The 21,391-nt window shown below is 38.2% G+C and overlaps 1 long non-coding RNA gene across 6 annotated transcripts in view; it reads left to right on the forward strand.

The window, feature by feature from the left end:
* The window catches only part of LOC143669098 (uncharacterized), a 526,175-nt gene that overhangs the window by 332,621 nt on the left and 172,163 nt on the right, over positions 1–21,391 (forward strand). For all 6 annotated transcript variants that reach the window (XR_013168699.1, XR_013168702.1, XR_013168701.1 and 3 more), the window contains exon 7: positions 20,313–20,461. This is a non-coding gene — a long non-coding RNA (uncharacterized LOC143669098). The remainder of the gene's footprint in view (positions 1–20,312; positions 20,462–21,391) is intronic.

Here is a 21,391-nt window from a genome sequence, read left to right on the forward strand (position 1 = left end):
ATGTTCTTATGTTGTTTTAGTACAAAATATGACTTTTTTAATTAAGGAAAAAGTGGAAGAGAGTATAGACAGCATTCCTGCCGGGAGCATGTGTGAAAGTATTTAATTTAGCAACACGTAACTCGGAGGTTTGGAACATTTCACTACTGTTAAATCCCCTAGATTGCATGGGTCACTACGTGCCTCACCAGGTAAGGTACTTACCTGATAATATTTGCACCTTTCTCAGTGATAGTTCAACTAATATCCAGATACAAAAATAATCTCTGTCCTTCATTTTATTTTATTGTCGTCTGTTCATGAGAAGCTGCCCAAGGGCTGGAAAACATTTTCTCGTGTTTATAACACAGCTTCTCTGAGTCTCCAGGCGTCATTTTTGTTCTTCCTAATTTCAAAAGGGACTCTATCTTTTTGCTCCCCAGCTATGTCTGGACTGTCTTACAACAAGCTGCAACCTGATACACAAACTGCCAGTTTGTAGGCAGCAAAGGATCTGGAAAGTGGATTGTTTCCTCCTGTGGTTGGAACGATAGAATTTACAGTTGTGCTGTGTGTGTGTGTGTGTGTGTGTATTTGGCATGTACATATATAGCTCTTAGTGCAAAAATCAGAAAACTTTCATTTTCTCTAAGGCTTGCCTCTCCAGCCCTTGTGCCTTGAATGCAGATTATAATAAATAGAGGCAATCTCTGTCTGGAAATGTCGGACATCTCTGCTTGAGTTAGAGCTCTTATTCCAGGCCGCAGGGGATAAAGACAAGGGTTGTTTTCTAGCTTGCCCCAGAGCCCTGGAGCCTTTGCAGACTGACGTAGTTGCCTTTGTGTGCAGAATCTTGCCCCCAGCCTTCCACTGTGTAGGATAGTAGAGAGGAAGAAGTAGAAGAAGGGAGCTACATTCATTCAGCCTCTGCTAAATGTCAGGCTCTGTGATGGGTGTTTTGCATACATTTTGCTTAATTTATTCAGTGACCATGAAAAGTAAGTATTTGGGGCTCTATTTTGTAAATGAGGCAATTCAGAGCCTCACCGCACAGACTAGAGCCAGAGGGCCCTGGTTTGAATCATCACTCTGCTGCTTCCAAGTTCTATAACCTCTTGGTATCTCAGTTTTCCCATTTGTGGAAAGAGGATAATGAAGAATCAACTTTGTACATTTGTGATTGGGATTGAATAAATCAAGAATTGTAAAGTGCATAAAAGAGTGTCTACCATTCAGGGAGTGTTAAATAAGAATTTATTTAATGGAGGATATAGGAAACTGAGGTTCATTAACTTGCCAAGTTCACACAACAAGTAGCTGAGTCAGAATTTGAACTTGGGTCTGTTGGCTTGAAAGATGTGATATTGCCATACTTCCTTTCTTTGCTTCCTGTATATATTCTAGTCCGTATCTTAATCATATCTTTCTATTCTTCCTCTACCTTACCTGATAAGGGGTGCGTTTGGTGGTTCCTGTACCGTTCTGGCTTTCCCTTTGGCTCACCATCATAGAGATATCTAAGAGACGCTTGACCCAGAGCCTAAAAGTCTAAGGTAGCCTATGCAGGTGAGTGATAATGTCCCCTTTTCCCAAAGCATGATGGTGGTAAATTGGCCATTTCAGTTGCATGGTCAGCTTTATAGTATGTCATCAATGATTCTTTGATGTTTCTTATAATTATTTTACATGTCGAGCCTTTTCTTTTCTCAAAAATAGAATCACCTTGCATGCAGAGGCTATGTCTTAACACTTCTTCTTGGACTTTCCCCCGAGCAGTTGCCTCACTGCTGTGCCCATATGTAGCAGGTCATGAGTATTTGAATTGAGAATGGAGGGCACTGCATTTTAATGACCTTTTCCTGTTTCTAGACATAAAATGCTATGGGTCAGCTTTTTTCCTGTTTATGATGACAGGATGAAGAGTTTATAGTCCGTATTTGGGGATCTTTGAAATGTCCTCTGCCTCATCTGGCAATTTCTGCTGGGCTTTTCAGTTCTGAGCTAGTGTCCCTCTTTATTTTAGATCTTCAAATCTCTTGAAATTGGCTTGGATATAGGTACCTTATGCCAGCTTTTATTCTTTAAGTTCAAAATGTTGCTGAAGATATATTTACAAAGTCCGTAGGTGTGACAATGAGAAGCCTAACATTTGGTCTCCAGTAAGAGAAGTATGGAAAGGATTTGACTTACTTTTGCTTTGGTCCCACCTCACTCACCTTTCTGTGACCCCTTTGTTTTGGATGGGAGTTTTTCGATCACGTTAAAATTTATGTAAACTCTAATGGGGTTTTTGACTAAGGACACAGAATCTTTAAAGCAAGGCGACACTATTAATAGAATGTGGATGTGTGTGGTTGATTTTTGTTTTGAAAATGGAAATGTTTCTTTGGGGTTTTGGCATGCTCTTTGATATGTTGAAAGATGAGAAAACATCATTTGGAAAACTCAGCACTTATACCATATTAGGAAATTTACAGTGCTTCAGATTTCACATTTAATGTTTTAATTGCCTGGTTTGGTAATAGAAAAATTTCAAGCTTCTCGCTTTTATTTAGAGTTACCACCACTTTTTTACCCCATTACAGTGAGGAGCTGTTGCCAGCTTTTATTTCCTGCCCCAGACAGAGCTTGCACTGAGGATTTTTTCTGAGAAAGTAGCTCATTCCATGTTATTTAAAAGTACATATCATATTGATTTCTGACATACTGTTTTATTTGTATGTGTGATACCACACATGCAATTGTTTCCTGTGGTGTTTGTAAATATCCTAAAAGTCTAGTAAAATTAAGTTGTATTTTTGAAACTTTTAAGTTTCAAAACTTAAATTCATTCAAAACTTCATTCATTTGTTGAATGAAGGATGCCACTCTGAACATTATACAAATACAGAAGTCCAAGAAAGTGCCACAGTCTTGATCTGAGGGCAGTTTAAGAGGCAAACCTATATACTAGGAGAGCTAGAGGGAGAAGAGAGAGATTATATATTCCTAAAGAGTTTAGGCCTTCTGAAAAAGCCAACACCCAAAATAGAATTGAAATTCATTTTTCTTATAAATACCTTCATGTGAAGAAACAGTGATGAGAGAACTTCTAAAAGTCATTTTTCACAGGACAATACCATATAGAGGGAACAACCCTATGCCATCTGTATTTCTTTAGTGTCACACAGCCACAAGATTTAGAGGGGAAATAAGTTCTTATTTGGAGAATTGAATTAAGATTTTATCACTCAGCAGGTAAGAAAGGGGATTATTTTCATTTCTTATGAATAGCTGTGTCTAAATGTTATTTGTAATTAAAATGATTATTTCTTTTTTTCAATTCTCAAATGTGGCTTTTAATTACATGGTAATCTGTGGTAACTGTGAAAAAATTTGAAAAATACAGAAAGGCCTCCAAAAAAACCCTAAAATCACCAATAATAATATGACCTAAAAAGAATCACAATTATTTACTGTTTATTTCTGTGTGCTTGTGGTTATGTGTATTTTTATGTAAGTCGGATCGCATGGCATGCACATGTTTGGATTCTGACCTCCTTCCAGTAACAATAAAATTCTCCAAAACATAGTATTTAATGGTTCCATTATAATTTTTTTGTGACTATACCATACTTTATTTCACCATTCCCTTATGAGTTTTCTTTTGTTTGTAGTAATTATATAGTTGTTAGTGGTTTGTTATGTTAGGTTAAGTAAATGCTGTAAAGAGCATCTTTGGGCATGAATAGTTTTAAATTCCTGATCATTTTATCAAGTTAGTGTTCTGTATGAGAACTACTCTGTCCTTTTAACACCTATGGTGCAAATTGCCCATGAGGGAGAAGCCCGGGTGCTATGGACTCGGTCAGGAGGGATTTTGAGCCTGCACTTGTAGCAGGCATAAAGGCTCCTTGGAGGAAATGATATCAAAGATAAGATATTGGAAAGGGTTAAGTGTTCTTTGCAAAGGAATCAGTAACACAAAGGACCAGAAGTGAGAGAGAAAGTAACAGTGGATTCAGGAAATCATAAGTAGTCTATCTCACAATAGCCTGAAGTTCACCAACAGATGGAGGGGAAATAAAATGTGGTATATAATACAATGGAGTATTACTCACCCATGAAAAGGAGTGAAATTCTAATGCATGCTACAACATGGATGGACCTTGAAAACATTATGTTGAAGAAAATAAACCAGATACAAAAAGGCAAATAGTGTATGATTCCACTTATATAAAATATTTGAATAAGCAACTTCATAGAGAGAGAAGGTAGATTAGAGATTACAAAGGATAGGAATATTGCTGAATGTATACAGAGTTTGTCTTTAAAAGGCTTTGATACTGGATGGTGGTGATGATAACACAACATTGTGAAAATAAACAATGCCACTGGATTTTACTCTTAAAAATGGTTAAAATGGCAAAATGTATATGTATATATGATATCACAATATTTTCTTAAAGTAGTATAATTTGCATGTGGTGTGGAGGACAAACTTGGGGAGTGGGAGAATATGAAACTGAAGAGGTAGTTGGAGGCCAGCTCATGCCTGGTTTTGGAAACCATAGTTAGTTAAGGATTTGAACTTCCCAGAGCACAGTGAGGAGCCTTTAGAAAGGTCTGGAGCCCAAGAGGGGCATGATCAAATTTGCAGTGTAGAAAGACTCCTCTGGCTGCAGGTGGAAGGATGGGCTGATATTGCTGTGGTGGTTGTAACCCTCTAGAGCAGAGGTCTCCTAAGATACTTCTCTCTCTTCAGTCTCTGGAGTTGTGATTGGAAGGAACCGAAAGGCCTCCTTTAGAGCAAAGCTAGAAAAGATAGACAGTGAAGAAGTGAAGTTGCTGCCTTCTGTGTTTTGGATCCAAATGCCCATGCCTTGTTCTCGTTCTTTTTAATATCTAAGTGTCTCAATTAGGAAAAGGCTTTAAAAAGCCATAATGTGAACATACACCTCACATCCAGGCTACTTTTGTCCAGGTAGATGACAGATACAAGCTTTGATTTGCATTAAAATTGTGCAGTTTTTTCTTTGCCTCCATGTCGTGGGTTCTAAAACAAGCAAGCCGTGTACACTTTTTCCCCTAAAAGTTTAGTATAATTTTAAAGTATTTGTGTAGGAACAAATTTAATAAAATGATCTTTAAAATATAAAGTGTAGCTCGGGATCTTTTCAGTAGGAAAGATGACCTTGCAAGGTGAAGCAAAGAAGCTTGGTGAAAATGGAAGTGCCCCTGTATGAGAGGCAGAGGGAATGAGATTGTTGAACAGAGTCCAACCTTTGGCCAAACTTTTTTTCACTTAGAGGAAACACAGTGATCCTGTGTCCTGTCGACATTTCCCCCATAAGTGATTCCATTTAAAGAGTGCTTCTTTAATTTATATCTCCCTTTACTCCCCATAAGATAGGTGACAGATTATCCAAAGAGGCTGGTGGGAAGGAGCCAAAAGCAGAGTGTGGGGGAAGGAAACAGGTCCCCCCAGACAACAGACAACTCCGACTCTGAACTTGGCTCTCTCCCCCTTATACACCCTTCAGCAGCCTCATTGTTTCTATTCCCGTGGTGGAAAGGGTCTGTGCCCGCCCGGCCTGCCCTGTAGTCTTGTTGCCATGGAAACCCCCATTCCACTCACCTGATCCTCGGATCACTCTTGGCTAAGTCCAGACAGAGGTCACAGGCTGGCATTTGCCATTTGTTTCCCCTTCTTGCATTTTCCAGGCACTTAAAAATGAGAGATGAGAAGGGTGGGCAGCGTTGTGTGTGAGAATGCTTTGTTGTCAGGGACAGGAGTTTGTGAGTTTTCAAAAGCAGTAACTGTAAAGGGGAGAACAGAGTGAATGAGAAGCTCTGTGTACGTTTAAGCTTCCCATGTGAGGAAAGGCTTTGATCCTGTGATGTGTCTGAGAGTGGTTTCTGGGTGAGATAGGAGATGAGGATAACAGATTCAGGAGCCTGTGGCTCCTTAGCGTGTTTTCAATTCAGTTTCCCCAAATTGCCCAATAAGCTCAGCTCCGAGGTGTGCACACGGATTGCACGGCAAATTCTCACCCACAGCCATATGCTCAGAATCAAGTTTCCTGATAATGCTTCTTCTACTGGGGCTTTGCTTTTGTATACAATTATAATATTTGAAAAGCCCAAATAATTTTGAGACAATTGCCTTTTAATAAGGCGCAGTACCTTTGCTGAAGGATATTTCTGTTTTCCCTCTGGTTTTATTCCTTCCATATAACTCCTTTAATATATAACTTAGAGAAAAAGACACTGCAGGAAAGCAGATTATTAACCTTCTACCCTATCTGGAATTTGCCTTCCATTGGGTGAGTCAATTTCTCTCGATTCCTGTTCACTAGGCTAAGGTTTAGAGAGAAAAAGACCGCCCAAAGTACATGAGTTTCTACCCTCCTCAAACATCAGATTTCAAGCTTCATATGCAGTGTGGTTAGACTACTTGTGTCTTGACAGTGAAACTCCTGCCTCCAATTACCCCTGCTGGCTCTTCTGTTTTCTTTGATTTCTTAGTATTTCCTCCTACTCTGATGGCCTCGCTTTGCAAAGTGTTCCTTCACAATCAGCAGTATGGAGTCAGCCAGACCTGTTAAAAGTCTCGTTTCCCTCATACCTTTAAGCAACTTCTCTTATTGACCTCAGTTTCCTCATCTGTGAAATGGTGTAATACCACACTGATGCAAAAGCAATTGTAGTTTTTAAAGTGCTTTCCACGGTACCTGCTACATAATACTTATTGCTGTTCCTATTATTATTATCCCGTTAGGTCCTTTTGGAAATAATTTTTATGGCAGCTGAAAGAATATGCTAATTTTTGTTATTGCTAAGTTCTGCTAATTTTGTCACTCACTTTGATATAGGATAGATAGGGATTAAGTTTATGAATGGTGGACTCAAAAAATAGGATAATTCTTTCAGAAATCGAGTGTGTACACACACATTCTCTCTCCTCAGTGAGTGCACACTCAGTCAATATTTTGAGTCTTATTTGAAGTCAAGCACAAAATGAAGAGGTTGTACGATTATTGGAGGACAAAATGTGGTCCTTGAGAACAGAGGTGCTCTGTCAGCGTTTTGAGGTGATCTTGAGGTACATATGTGAATTTCCATTCACACGTTCCAGGGGCCACTCTAATTCTCCTATCTCTTTAGCTTCTCATCTCCTTAACCCCTCTCACCCTCCTCGTGTTTTCTTTTTACATTTTGATAAAAAATGGTGAGGCCTAATATTGGATCAGGACTTCCACTGTGGTATTTTCAGTAGCAGTAAAATTGATCATGCACATGAGCTTTTCTCCTGAAAGGCTTTAAAAGAGTTAAAAGCAAACAGTTGGATCAAGGGAATAGGTACCTTTAGGATGAAGGGAAACTTGGGAGAAGAGGAAAATGTGGGGTTCCCAAAGTAGTTGTTTTATCTCCATCTGACAATTACGTGCAGTGTACGTGCTTGGTCTTATGCTCTCCTAAATCTCAACTGCAGGCTGAAGGTCAAGTTTGGCTTCAGTGATGTAGGCTGGCCGCCAGTCTGTCTCCCTCTCTTGTTTAGAAGTCCTGGCTGGTGAGTAAGCATTTTCTCGTGGCAGATGACTTGGAATGAAATGTAGCTCCAGATACAAAAGTATTTCAAAAACATCTATGCCTCACTCTTCTTAAATCCTAGTTTTTTGTTAACTTAAAATATTAACACTGATCTCAGTTCACCATTCTTTCATTCATGTATTCACTCATTCATTTATTCAAGGATATTTATGGAATATCCAGTCCAATTGATATATAATGCTAGCCACACATGTGATTTGAAATTTTCTTGTATACATGTTAAACAATGATGACAAATAGGTGAAATTAATTTTAATAATGTATTTTAACTCACTGCATGAAAAAGTATTATCATTTTAGCATGTAATGGATATATAAATTCATGATGGAATGTTTGACCTTTTTTTTCATATTAAACCTTTGAAATCTGGTGTGCGTTTGAAACTTACAGCACATCTCAATTTGGCCTGACCACATTTCAAGTGCTCAATAGCCACATGTACCAGATGTCACCATATTGTACAAGGCTGACCTGATGCTGGCCTTCGGCTAAGGATGTCAAGTCTTGGAAAGATCAACCTTGCCTCAGCCTAGAGGGCAAGACGGATCAATAAAGGACGAATGATGGGGTTGGGGCCTGGGTAGAAATTATGCATGGGGTGTTTCAGGAGCCTGGAGGGGAGACTTCTAAGTCAGAACCCTGAGCAGAGGCTTCCCTCCAGCAGATTTGGATTGTTCTGCCACCACTAGAGCCTTTTCTTTGACTTAGACCTCTGCGGAAAAGGCACTGAGCTGGAGTTTGTCAGGGTCCCCCAGTCCCTCAGGTTTGATTTTTGCCTCAAGTGTTAAGAGAGCCACTGGCAAGTTCACACTTAATGACCGGTTCTGCTTGGTCCCAGGTCTTTGAGCTGGGATTTTAGCATCATAATCTTCCTGTTCTCCGACTGGCTGTTCATTCCCGTGGGTGCACCTGCTTACCTGGTTGCTGTCTGGCCAGGTGCACCATTCTGCTGCTACTTGCTGCAGCCCCTAGGGGAAAGTTGAGACTGATGCTGAGGAAAGAAAAGAGAGAAAACATTCTGATAGTCTTCTCTGTCAAGACACACCTCCACTTACTTCTGGGAAGCAGCACCAAGAGCTCTGAGTGTTAATCGACAGCTCATTGTCACCAGCTGGGTCTTAGGAACCTACCCTGTCCAATCCCACACCCAGCTTTTCAAGGAGGTGCAGAGGTACCTGAATGATTCCAGGACTCCCACCCATAACCAAGTCTGTGCACCACCGTGACTGCCTGCTTGGGAAAGGGTGGCAGAGACATGTTTACCGACATCCATTCAGGAAGTGCAAAGGAAGAGGAGTTTGTTGCGTCCATTTATCCTACCACCTTCTTTTGGCTTTCTCTCCTGGCATTGTCTAAGGCCAAAAAAGAGATGGGAATTGGTCAAATTAAAAGCATCTCATTGCACTTTCCTACCCCTCACTTTCCTATCTCTCATAGAGAAGCTGAAAAAAATATATAGATATATATATAAATGCATATATATATATGTTTAAATCCAAGCTACTTAACCATCTAGACTTGAAATTCCTGTCCTGGTGATGATGTGGAAAAGGCTTGAAAACAGTCCTTTCTGGAAGATGAGTATACACAGAAAGATGGTCAGACCAGGCCAAGGCACTGGAGCCAGAACCTTACCAAATTCTTGCAAGCAGCATCATGACTGCTGGGCATGCTGGTGGAAGATGGGTGGCCTCGAGGCTCCACACCACCTGCGTGCTCCATTGTGGACAGTCTTAAGGTCGGGAGGCGGCACTTTGGAGGAGGCAGCTCTTCTGAAGAGCAGACTAGTATCTGCTGGCATATTGAATGATTGATTGTTTGATGTTGCAGGCCTGGTCTGAAGGCTTTGCTTCCCAGAGCAACCGAACTCTTTTAATCATATTTTAAACTCTACACCGTTACCATAGATTTCTTTGGGAATTCTTTGCATCTCCACCCTTAAGACTCAGATCTAGGGTGTAAAAATTGTAAGAATCTAAATAATTACCTAAATGCTAAAGAAGAGGCTAGAGTAAAAATATTTCTTCTATCAGGAAAATAAAATAGTTGAAAACAGAACAGCTCTTTGCATTACTATGCTCTCACACATCTCCTATAATTCAAAATCGGTTTTATAATGTACATTAGCAGATAATATTTATCATTGAACCAAAGTGTTAAGTGAAGGAATTAACTCCAGGAAATGAAAACTGATTAAGAAAATGGAAAAGGCTTTACTATTTGAACGGCACCCATGCGTACTTATTTTGTACTGGTGAGGAAAGAAGATTATTGTCACTGTTGTGACTATGGCTGCATGTATTTTGGCACTGCTGGTATTTTGCATTTTCCATGGTTTGACTGCATTGGATGGATGATAGGCTTAGTCCCTTCCACAGATCAGTAGGACAAGCCAGAAGCTGGCTATAGTTTAAGGTGGGTTGTAGTCAGGCACCATGAGTGACAGCCAGCACAGCAAGATTATGGACTCTGGTTTAATCTTGGCTCCACTACTCGTTAATTCTGTGCAATTTACTCAAGTCTCTAAGCCTCATCTTTTTCTGTAAAATTGTAATAATAGATTAATATTTATGGAGATTACATGAGACAACCAGAGAAAAGTACTTTGTGCATGGTGCTTGACAAATAGTAAATTCCAAGGAAATATTAGTTGCTATTATTATTTACTTCAGTTGAAAATGCTGAATTTAGCTGGCAGTAAAGAGTTGCTCATGTTTATTTCTGTCAAAGCAATCAATTGTTTTCTTAACACTTCCTTGACCTTTGAAAACTTCCTTAGCTATGTATACTTTTTCTTTGCAGTATTGCAATTTTTTTTTGAAGTAAGGCCGATAATTACTCTTTGCAGATGGAACTGCAAAAACGCAGCCCTTCCCATGGCAACTGAAATAAAAAATAAAAAACAAAAATCTGAGATTATGTAATTACCATTATTGAACTAGGAAGAGTGTGTAGAGCATGAAGTTTTTTTGTGGGTTTTCATTTTGTTTTGATTGAAGGTGTTGGGTGAGGACACTGGGGTCCTACTGAGTAACTGGACAGGATGCTGATGCTTGCTTTGAAGTGGATAAATTGGCCAAAAGTACAAGTGGGAGGGAAGTTGAGGTTTTATGAAGGGTAGGCATTATTAATGTTTCCATGATTTTAGCAGTTTAAAAGTTGGGAAGTTTAAGTAAGGTTGTTGGTTGTGGTGAAAACAACCCACAGACATTCAGACATGGTTGAAGTTTAGTCTCTCAGTCTTTGTGTTAGTCTGAAAATAGGGAACGAAGTCTTCTGACTAACATATCGCAGAAGAATCGCTTCATAACTTCAACAGCCTGAGATACTAATTATTACATGTTTAAAATGACAGAGGATTTAGAAAGCTACATCATTCTTCCCAAGCCCCAATTCTGCACTTTTTTTGCATGGAAGGTGAAATAATATTACTATTTAGATTAAGAAACCTATCTTTGAAACATATTTCAACCCAAAGCATGTTAGCTCTCAATGAACAAGTACTGTCTTTTCCTGATATCCGTAAAATGCAATCTGTATACATCTGCTTTGTATCCCATATGTAGTGTTCAGAATGGGAAGATTCATTTCTTCATTGGAAGGTAGGATTGACTTTTTTTTTTCATTGTTTATCATCTTCTTTATTATTCTTAGGGCTAATATACAAGTTCTCTCTTTGGTCTGTTCTGTTTTAACTTTTCCTTATGAAAAATGGAAACCGACTTTTCATTTTTCATTATTTTTGAAAGGTATTCAGCAATTCTGTGAGATTACTGAAATGTGGTAGCCAAAATGGGACCTCATTTGCCAAATTTCTGTAGAGATGGCAGCTTTTTTTTTTTTTTTTAAGATTGACTTTTCTACTGGAGATATGGCCCTTTTGATTCTAGAGCAATGCTAGATAAATATATTTCTATATTTATATATAATATATGTATTAGGTTAAGTCCATTTTTTTTCTAAAAATTACATTGTTTCCTCCTCCAGTGACCTAAAGGAGTTTGAAACTAACTCAACGTTGTCAATAATAATTTGGGAATAGAAAAAGCATGAATAATTGAAACCTATAAATTCTCCTCAAAACCCAACTTTCAAAAAACCTCTACTACTGCTCCACTTTCTAGAGAATGTAAGCAAAAAATGAAAGCTCAGGACTGTTGGCATTGGGAACTCTGGATTAAAATTAGCTTCTGTCAATTGCTTGCTGAGTACTAGGACACTTAAATGTAACTTCTCTGAGTTCTCCTTTCATTTTTAAATAAAGATATTTGCAATACTTGTTCCTGTGGCTATTGTGTTATAGGAAATATGATATATGGTACAAATTTGTAGACTGTAAGGCACCTACTATATGGTGATCTCTTTTATCTCTCTCCTGACTCTTCTAAGATAGAGAGAAAGAATCACATACAACTGGGAACCAATAAATATTTTATATAATTTAGCCCTAAGTTATCAAGAGCAGACTGTAGTAAACCAGTAATCTTTATTGTCTTATTTACCGTCAACTGTAACTATTCAGGGCCCAATTGTTGCTAAGTCACGGTGAAGACGAATCAATAAAGTAAGATCCACACTCTCCTTACTTACCTCCTGCCACTTCTATCTATCAACGTCATTTGTGGGTCTAAATGGGTAAAATCTTTATCCTTTCTGAGAACCTTACATCACCAGTGTCAATCTTTATAAGTTGCTTGAGCTTGGAATTTCTTTCCTTCTAACACTGGCCTCTTTTACGTTGACACCCTGGGAACAAAATTTGGACATATGGAAAGAAAAATGAAACAGTGACATTTTCCTTTAGCCTGGGAAGCTCAGGGCTTTTGCAATGTCTCTTCCCCAAGTTTTTGTTCTATCTAGCTCTAAAACTTGAAAGAAAATCTAACCCTACTCTTGCCTTATTTTAATCTATAAGGAATGACACTTTCCTGCAGTTATACTTTTGTTGTGTTCTCTTTATCTGAAGAGTGGAATGAACATGCCATTGCTCTCTCAGCTGGTTTTGGTTCAGGACAGTATTAGAGAATGACCTTTATCATAGTCAGTGTGAGCTGGTGGTGCATTGCACATGGCATCTTTCCCCGCTGACCCCATGTTCTATCACAGCAGCCAGTGCCCTCATTCCTCATGCAGCTTGTCCGTGGCCTAGCCCTGAGCACATACTCTGCAGCCTCAGGATCCCTGATGAATTCTGAAAGCAAGTTATTAAAATCCACCCATGAAAAAGGAGTGAATTGGTGGTCTGTGTGAAAATGGCAGAAATAATATAAAAATTCATAACAGTGGCATAAAAAAAAAAAGGAGTCAAGATCAGAGATCTAGATTTGGTTTTGCCACTACCTAGAATTGTAAAGGTGTAACTTGATTCCTGTGGACTTCATATCCTTGTGTATAAAATAAGATTTTGGACTGACCTATAATTATGACCTCTCTCAACATTAAGATTCTGTGCTTCTGAGTTCCATATATCTACTATAGATTAGTGGCTTCCTTAATGTTAAAATAAATATTTGTATTTCACGTTACCTAAGGATTACCATATGATATTCAAGATTGCTCATTTCTGTTATCATACTCAATACGTATTGGAGCATATTGGAGACATACTATTAGTTTTCCATGACTCTGCCTTCTCTGTTCTGCCCAGTAGAGAAGAGTAGTCAAGGATAATTTCTTCATGTAAGGAAGTGAAGAATCTGAGGTGAAAAATGTTGGGTGTCATGTTTCTCATTGGGTCTTTGGAAAGGATACTTCACATAACTAAAAGATCTTTTAAACTGAATTTAAAGCTATCTGCTGTTTTTGAAATCACTTCTGTTGGAAGATACAGACAGAATTATCAGAACAGAATTTATTTAGGAAATCTTTGAAGGTGGGGGAATTTTAATAGACTGAAGTCTGAGTCTCAAACTTAGTCAGTGTTCAGGTGTTTCCCTTCAGCATAGCCCGTGTTGATAGTTTATGGATACTTTTGCAGAGGAAATACAGAAAAATATCTAAATGTTTATGAAATTCAATCAAATTATGTGTTTGGTAGAAGTGACCCCTCAGAAAACTTTATGTGAACCTCTGTTCCTCAGAAAGAGGAACAAACAGTGAACTATCCTGTTCTTGTTCTTGTTTTAGAATGAACACATTGTAAACATGTAGTTGGCTCTTGATGAACTGTTCATGGAGCCAGTTAGGGCATGAGCTTTGCATTGGTTTTGAACCAACTGAATAAAAGCTCTTTATAGTCCTGTAAACCTTTCCAACATAAGCACTATCTCTTGAGTAAATCATTTTTATATTAGTTTATATATAGCATCACATGGAAGCTTTCTCTTCTACATTTTGTCTGATCTGGATTGATAGCTGGGCATACATGTCTCCTAGGTCAGCCTTTTACATTCCAAATTGGCATCAGCCAGAGTTGTTATATTTTACATTTGTCGAGAGATAGCATTTATTACTGTATTACAATAAGAGCTCATAGTCAGTGAATGTTTTTTTAAAGCTATTTCAACTTTCCGTCTACATATACAAGTATATCCTTTAAATGAGAGTTTGCATTGAAGAACCAGGAAGTGTTTTCATTCACTTATATCCTAACCTTAACTCTCATTATTATCTCTATATGGATCATTTTTCTAGAGGATGCACAGAGCCTGATTATCCATGGTGTATCTCATGTTATCTAAGAAAACGTTTTATGTTAACTGTGTCTAAGAGAATAGGGAATATCATATATTTTTCTACCCCAAAATCAGAATTGCAAATCTCAATATGATTATATTTCAGTTCTGTTTTGTACGTTTAGTGGATTTCATAAAAGCCAACCTTGAATTTTCACTATATAGGAAAGTGGACATTTTTTTCCTGTTTTGGTGGCCTGCTCTAGAAATTGCAGATCATCACCATAAAATATAATATATACTAGAAATATTGGAAAGTTGGAAAGACGGACTTGTTGACAAACCTTACATTGAACAACGTATATTAACCTGTTAATTAAAGAGATCAGCCTCTGACCATAAAGCACTGTTTAAGGGGAAAAAGAGGGTTCCATTCTTTTCCTAAATCTTATCTGTCTACAACAGGTAATATTCCTGTTCTCCTTTGACATGTTGTTTTCCTCAGAAACAGTTCAATGGCTTCACATGCTATTGAATAAAAAGCAAACACTCAACGACTCCATTAGTTGATTCCAATGTACCTGTCCAGTGACGGCCTCCACTGCTATCCTGGTGAACGGATACTCAGAGGAGGCATTGTGTGGCGCTGACAGAGGGACCTTTGGATTTAGAAGACTGTGGGCTCAAATCCCAATGTGATATGAACTTCATCAAATCATGTTACTTCCCCTGAACCTTAGTTTCCTAAAGGGTAAAAATACAATAAATATTGATTTCTGTTTTCATCTGTGATACCAAGTGAGTAAATATCATGTAGGGCCAGAAATTTAGATCTATTCCTTGAACTACTTATAGTGGCTAATTTGGGTTTCTAGTATGTGAACATAGTATAATTGGTATTTAACTGGAGCTCCCTTTCACTTTCATCTATTTAGGAGGTAAATTATTCTCTTCATATTCTCTACTAGAATACTTTGGCCACAAACCTAAAGATAAATTTAAAAATATATTTGGGACACAAATAAGTATGCTGTTTGATAAATTTAAAAGGCTATGTGCAAATCCTTTTGAAGATTTTGCCCAGTTTTTAATTGTATATATTCCTTAGTTAGAGAGAAGGGAACTTAAAATCTGAATTTTATAGGACAAATGTTATGCTGAATGTCATATTTTTGGACCTATCTAACAATCTTTTAAAAATATCTAGTGGGATTCAGTGTCCTCAGATACTGTTCACTGTCTTTCTCAAAATTGAAAAATGAACAGCATATTGTACCTTATTTCCCTTTGCCTATTAAGTCCAAACTCAAAAAGTCATTATTAATTCCCTTTACGACTAATTTGATACTAGCATTATAAAATCCAGTCTGCTTTCTTTGTATAATTTTGTGGTAACCATTCACTTGTACTTGATCCTGTCACATATTTATTTGCAACAGCTTTTCTTGGCTCAAGGAAATAGGGAATTTGTTCTTCAGGAATGTTTGAATGGGTTTTTCAGAACAAAAAGTTGGTTTGCTCTCTTTAGTGATTTTTTTTCTTTCAGACCTGATCCAGTGTGGGAGGGAGAGAAAGCAACAAGAGCATCTTGGAAAACAGAAGTGAATCATAGCAAGGTCACAGATTTAGATAGAAATTGGGAGGAACAGAAATTTAAATATAATGGATTATTTTCATATTAGATGATTCGATATTGATTATTTAAGTTTCACCAAAAGCATTAGACATGATCAGGATGACAGTGATACTGGCAATTCTCATATCTAATGCTTTTGGTGAAACTTAAATAATTAAGGAAATTCTGAAGGAAGTAGCCTCAGAGAGGCAAGTAACTTGGTCTAAAGCATAATACTTGTTAGAGTCACAGCGTGCTCCTTGATTATAACGTTGCGTATCAAAAAGACGATTTTGATGCAATTGTATGGGTTGTAATAAAACCAGTATAAGCTAAGTTTGAATGTAATTATAATTTCTCATACTTTCAATGATTTCACTCCCTTCAGGAACATAACATTTTAGAATCAGGATTTCTCCTAGCTTCTATGCCATATACTCAAAATGGCAGACATTTCATGGCAGAGACTTGCTCAGGAGGAGCATTTTCTCCTCATCTGGAATGTTCTTCTAAAGTAATGATTTAAAAGGTAAGGTCAGGTGCCGATAGCCCTATAGCAATAACTCTAATAATTATAAAATGATCCCATCTCTGCATCTGTTTGTTCTACCTGTGTTAACTTTTCACTCTACACAACACCCCTGAGGAATAGTGTATTAGTCAGGGTTCTCTAGGGAAACAGAACCAATAGGAGATATTTGTAAATATTATGAGATTTTTATAAAATTGTCTCATGCAACTGTGGGGATATGCAAGCCCAAATTCCTGGAAACCTGACTGGCTGAAGTGAAGAAGGAAATTCTCCCGTGACTGCTGAAATCATCATTTCTCCTTTTAAAACCTTCAACTGATTAGATGAGATGTCTTTTATCGTTGAAGGCAATCTCCTCATTTGATTGTAGATGTAATCAGCCATAGACGCAATTAACTTACTGAGTTTTAGGTCCACAAAATGTTCTCCTAGTAATCATCAGGCCAGTGCTTGCTTGACCATACAACTGGACCCCATCTCCTGGCCAAGTTGACACATGAACCTAACCACCCCAGGTAGGCACCATTATTTCCCCATTTTAAGTTGAGGCACAGGAGAGTTAATAACTTGCTAAGGTCCCAGGGCTCACGAAAGGGTGGATGATCAGATCCATAGTTCCACAGCCATTCTGCAATGCTGCCTCTGAGCCTAATGAAATGGTGACTTGTAGCTCCTGAAAACCTTGTCATTTGCCTTAGTTGACTTAGTAAATATTTTCATGTCGGTGTATTTCCAAGCCTTTCGCCTTTATTCATTGATTATAAGTGATGCACATATTTTAGGGCAGTAGTTGTAAACTGTAACTCAAGGCATAGCTAGAGTGTGGGAGAGGATTAAGTCATTCGGAATAGTTAAGAAAAGCTCTCCAGGCACCCTTCCAGGAATTCAAGGTTTTAGCTGGGCATAATTACTCTAGATGCTTGGAGAAAGTGAGAGATTTTTTGTCATAGGTGTCTCTGTGTCATCTTGGTTTAATATGAACTATTCAGATGATGGAAAAACAAATCATGGGAAAGGTCAAACAGTAGAATTTAAGGAAATACCACGTGGGTTGCAAAGAACTGGAGTTTCATGATTGTAATTTATAATATCTGCTGTCCTTCTGATAATCTATATGGGATTGTTTATCCTTTTCTGTTTGGGAATGAATTTTTCTTTATATTTAAAAAGATCCTGTCTTTAGAATCATTTTAACTATAATTATTGGAGGGCAAAAAATGTAAAACTAGGTTCTTTTTATTCAAGCCATTTCTTTTAGTCCTTAGGACAGTTTAAATGTTATTTATTCACTTACACACTTATTCAATGGATATTTATTGAACACCTACTCTATGCCAGACCCTCTGTGAGACCCTGGGGATAAAAGAGTGTAAGATGCTGAATCTGTCCTCAGAGTGTTTGGATTCTAGTGGAAGAAACTGTTGTGTACCCAACTTGTCACAGTGCAGTTTCAGAAGGGCTTCATTAGCAGAATGAAAAGTTCTGAAAGGGCACAAAGGAGAAAGACTTCTCAGGAGAGGAAACATGGGTGGGTGAAGGTGGGCAGGGAAGGCTTAGGAAACATCAGTGTTCAAAACTCCAGAGTAGTGAAAGGACAAAAATATTTATCAGCACTGCACAGCTAAGACTGAACACAGTATGCAGCTCAGTTTACCTGTTCAGGAAATGCCACTAACACCCGGAATTCCTGTTGCTTGGTTTTCATTTATTGCTTGGCAAAACTGGCCTTCCTTTATTTTAGAACCCTTTTTATTTTTTTCATTTTTCTTTTTTCTTCTTTCCTTGTTACCCTTTTCTGGCTAGCTTGATAGATTTTAATTCGATGTGGGTGTTTTCCATCGCAGGCTTTAATCATACTTGAGGGAGTATGAAAAAACTCAGCTTCCACCATAACAGAATGGAATGTAAGGTTTTCTGCCATTTATTTTTACATCATCCTATTTATTTTTCTCAGGGTATTCAATTTTTCTGCTTTCCATTAGATTATATCCCTTTGATCACTGAGTGCCTGCATCACTGCCTCTGCTAGTGTTTTCATGAGCCATCCTTGATAAGCACAGCATATCTGTATGGGACTTCCTCTGTTATGTACCTAAATTTGCTAATTTGGGACTTGGTATTGGGATAGCAAAATGCCTAGCTCTAAATAAGTTACAGTTCCTTGGAAACCCATAAAACTGCTTGGCATGATGTTAAAGAGGTGGTGCCTATATGAAACTTTGCACATGGCTGGTTATGAAGAATGTCTCATAGGTTTGACTTGCTTTCTTTTCTGTTACATTATATGAAATTCAGCAGACTTTTCCATGACCATTAGGGAAATGAACAAGTTGCTTGTAGTAAATCTCTAATACACAAACTACATGTGATCTCTAATTTATAGGTAGCAACTTACAGAGTTTTGTTTTTTTTCCTTACCAGAGGACTCACAGAAATGCGGCACCCACCATATTTATTTAGAAAAAATGTATTCTTAAATAAATAAAATTACCCTAATACTGGTTACTATAGTTAAGCAAGTTCATCTTTGTTAACTTTGCATTACAAACTAGATGGTGTCCCAAACAATTTGAGATAGAGGAGTATGATGCCAAAACATTATATGAACATGATGCCAAATACAAACATTCACACACACACAATTGAATAACCTGTCCTCAAATACAAACATGCACACACACACACAATTGAATAACCTGTCCTCAAATATAAACATGCACACACACACACACAATTGAATAAAAACTGCTCTCAGTATTCTGGTTCAGAGAAACTAGCAGATGATTCAGAGGTAATATGATCAACTTTGTATTTATTCTAGAAAAAAATCACTTGAGGAGAAAACATTATTCTTGGCACGCAATGAAAACCCACATTTTGGTATATAGATCATTTTGTGATTTAGGTTTTCATAATTTAGGCAGTGAAGCCCAATAAACAAGGTAGTGGTGGATATTGAATGGATGTGTTTTCATAACTTTAAAAAAAAAACAATCATGCACGATTTGTCATTTAACAAAGTGATCTGCTAAATTGGGGTATGGTTTTTTGTGAGTTGTTTTCCCCCTTCTTCCTGTCTTCTAACCTTCTCCACACAGTCCTCCTTCTCACACTAACCTCTTTTGATTCAAGGAAAGCATTTTGAGGTAAGAAATCTTCAGGCATTTTAATAAATTTTATTTAGCCAGAGATTTCTGTTCAACATCACATTATTGGCTGATTTAGCAATTTCTAGAAATCTGCCCAGACTTAAAAAGACTTTCAGTGCCCATTGCTGCATACCACTGCTTTCTGCATGTTTTCCCTTTGAGATTGAACTGGACAGGATTTTGGTTTTTTAATATATTCCAGTGGGAAAAAGCATATTGGCTAGTAAAGGTTCCCTTAAGTGACCTGATTACAATAAAAGAGGATCCAGTCCCCTTGCTCCAATTTTTTCTCAGTTTTAAAACCACAGATTAATAACCTGGAGTTATCTCCCTTGCCCTGGTAAGAAGGTTTGCCAACGTTTGCTTACAAAAACAAATCTGGGGGAGGATACCTAGGATTATTCTGGGTTTCTCTCTTGACTTATACGTGAAAATTAAAAAAATTAAGTTACAAATTCATATTCTATATCCTAATCACATAAGAGGGAACATTTACCAAAAAAAAAGAAAAAAATCCCTTGTGGCTATTTTTTTCTCCAACTCTGAGGACACATGTCCTGCCTATCCGCAGTCCATTTTCCCTCACCCAGATCCTCCTGGGTGGTGGGCATTCAGTAGTAGTCAGCGAATGCGCCCCTTTCTCATTGTGTCTGCATTATGTAGAGAGGAAGTCTGTGCTGGAAAGAAGGATGGTGGGTGGCTGCTCTGGGCGAGACTTCAAAAGCTATTTCCCCATCCTGACAGGGCAGGACATGCTTTCTGTAGATGGGGAAGTCACTGCTCTATCCCTGTTCAAGACTGCACCTCTCTCTTTTTTTTTCCTTCCCAGGAGCTGTTGAGTCCAAGTGTGACTGTCAAGAAGGATCCAGAAAAGCCAAAAAAAAGCCCCGAGCATGTCAGACCTTCCTGCTGCCCACCCCCACCCTTAAAACCCAAAGGAAATGATTGAGAATCAGTGGGAGGGAACCAGCCAACCAGGTGAGCAGCCCCATCAGTCTGAAGGTGAAAGCAGCAGGAAAGGGTCCTTGGCATTCGGTTTACTTGGCAAAGTCTGAACATGACCTGAGCTTACACAAAATTACCTCACAGCAAATTAGTTTTTCCCGAGCACTGTAAATGTGAGGATGGCTCCACCGTGCTCTTTGGCTAAGGACAGATGAAACCATCAAAGGCTGGTGATTAGTCTGCAGGTGTGGTCTCTCTTTCAGCAAAGGGTAAATCACAACATATTTTCTTTTTAATTGGGTTTCCAGTATGAGTTTTCTAAGAGTGTCTTCTGGTCTTGATGTGTATGACTGTGCGCCTCGATGAGTGGCATCCGAAACTGTTTTTCATCTATAAAAATATAAATCTCATTGTTAAAAGTCTTTGGGTGGGTTGGGCCATGCAAAAAAAAAAAAAACAAAAAAAAACAAGTCTTCAGGGGTCAGTGCAATGGTGGCTCAGTGGCATCATTCTTGCCTGCCATGCTGGAGACCTAGGTTCGATTCTTGGAGCCTGCCCATGCCCCCCCCCCCCCAAATTGGGGGGAAAGTCCATATTTTGGAGCATCCTTCTAGGTGAATTGAATCAGGCTGTGTTTTTTTTTTTTTTTTTTTGGTGGTGAGGAGGGGACGTTTGAGTAATTACATCACCGTTCCATGCCTTAAGCTGTTTGGTGCCATCAAAACACAGGATCTACCAAGATTCCATTGTGATTCGATGTTAGCTTTAGACTTCTGCTTCTTGCCTTCCATCCCTTTAAATGTTATTACTACATGGAAAAAAAAGGTATTTTAATGATAGCACTATGCCATTTAGAAGCCCCTTTTGCTCTGCTACTCCTAAAAACCGTATATAATATCTAAAGAGAGATTTAGTCCCTGAAACTAACTCCAAGACAGGGTTTCTCAACCTTGACACTATTGG

The sequence above is a fragment of the Tamandua tetradactyla genome, chromosome 25 (assembly GCF_023851605.1).
Source record: "Tamandua tetradactyla isolate mTamTet1 chromosome 25, mTamTet1.pri, whole genome shotgun sequence".
Taxonomy (NCBI): Eukaryota; Metazoa; Chordata; class Mammalia; order Pilosa; family Myrmecophagidae; genus Tamandua; species Tamandua tetradactyla.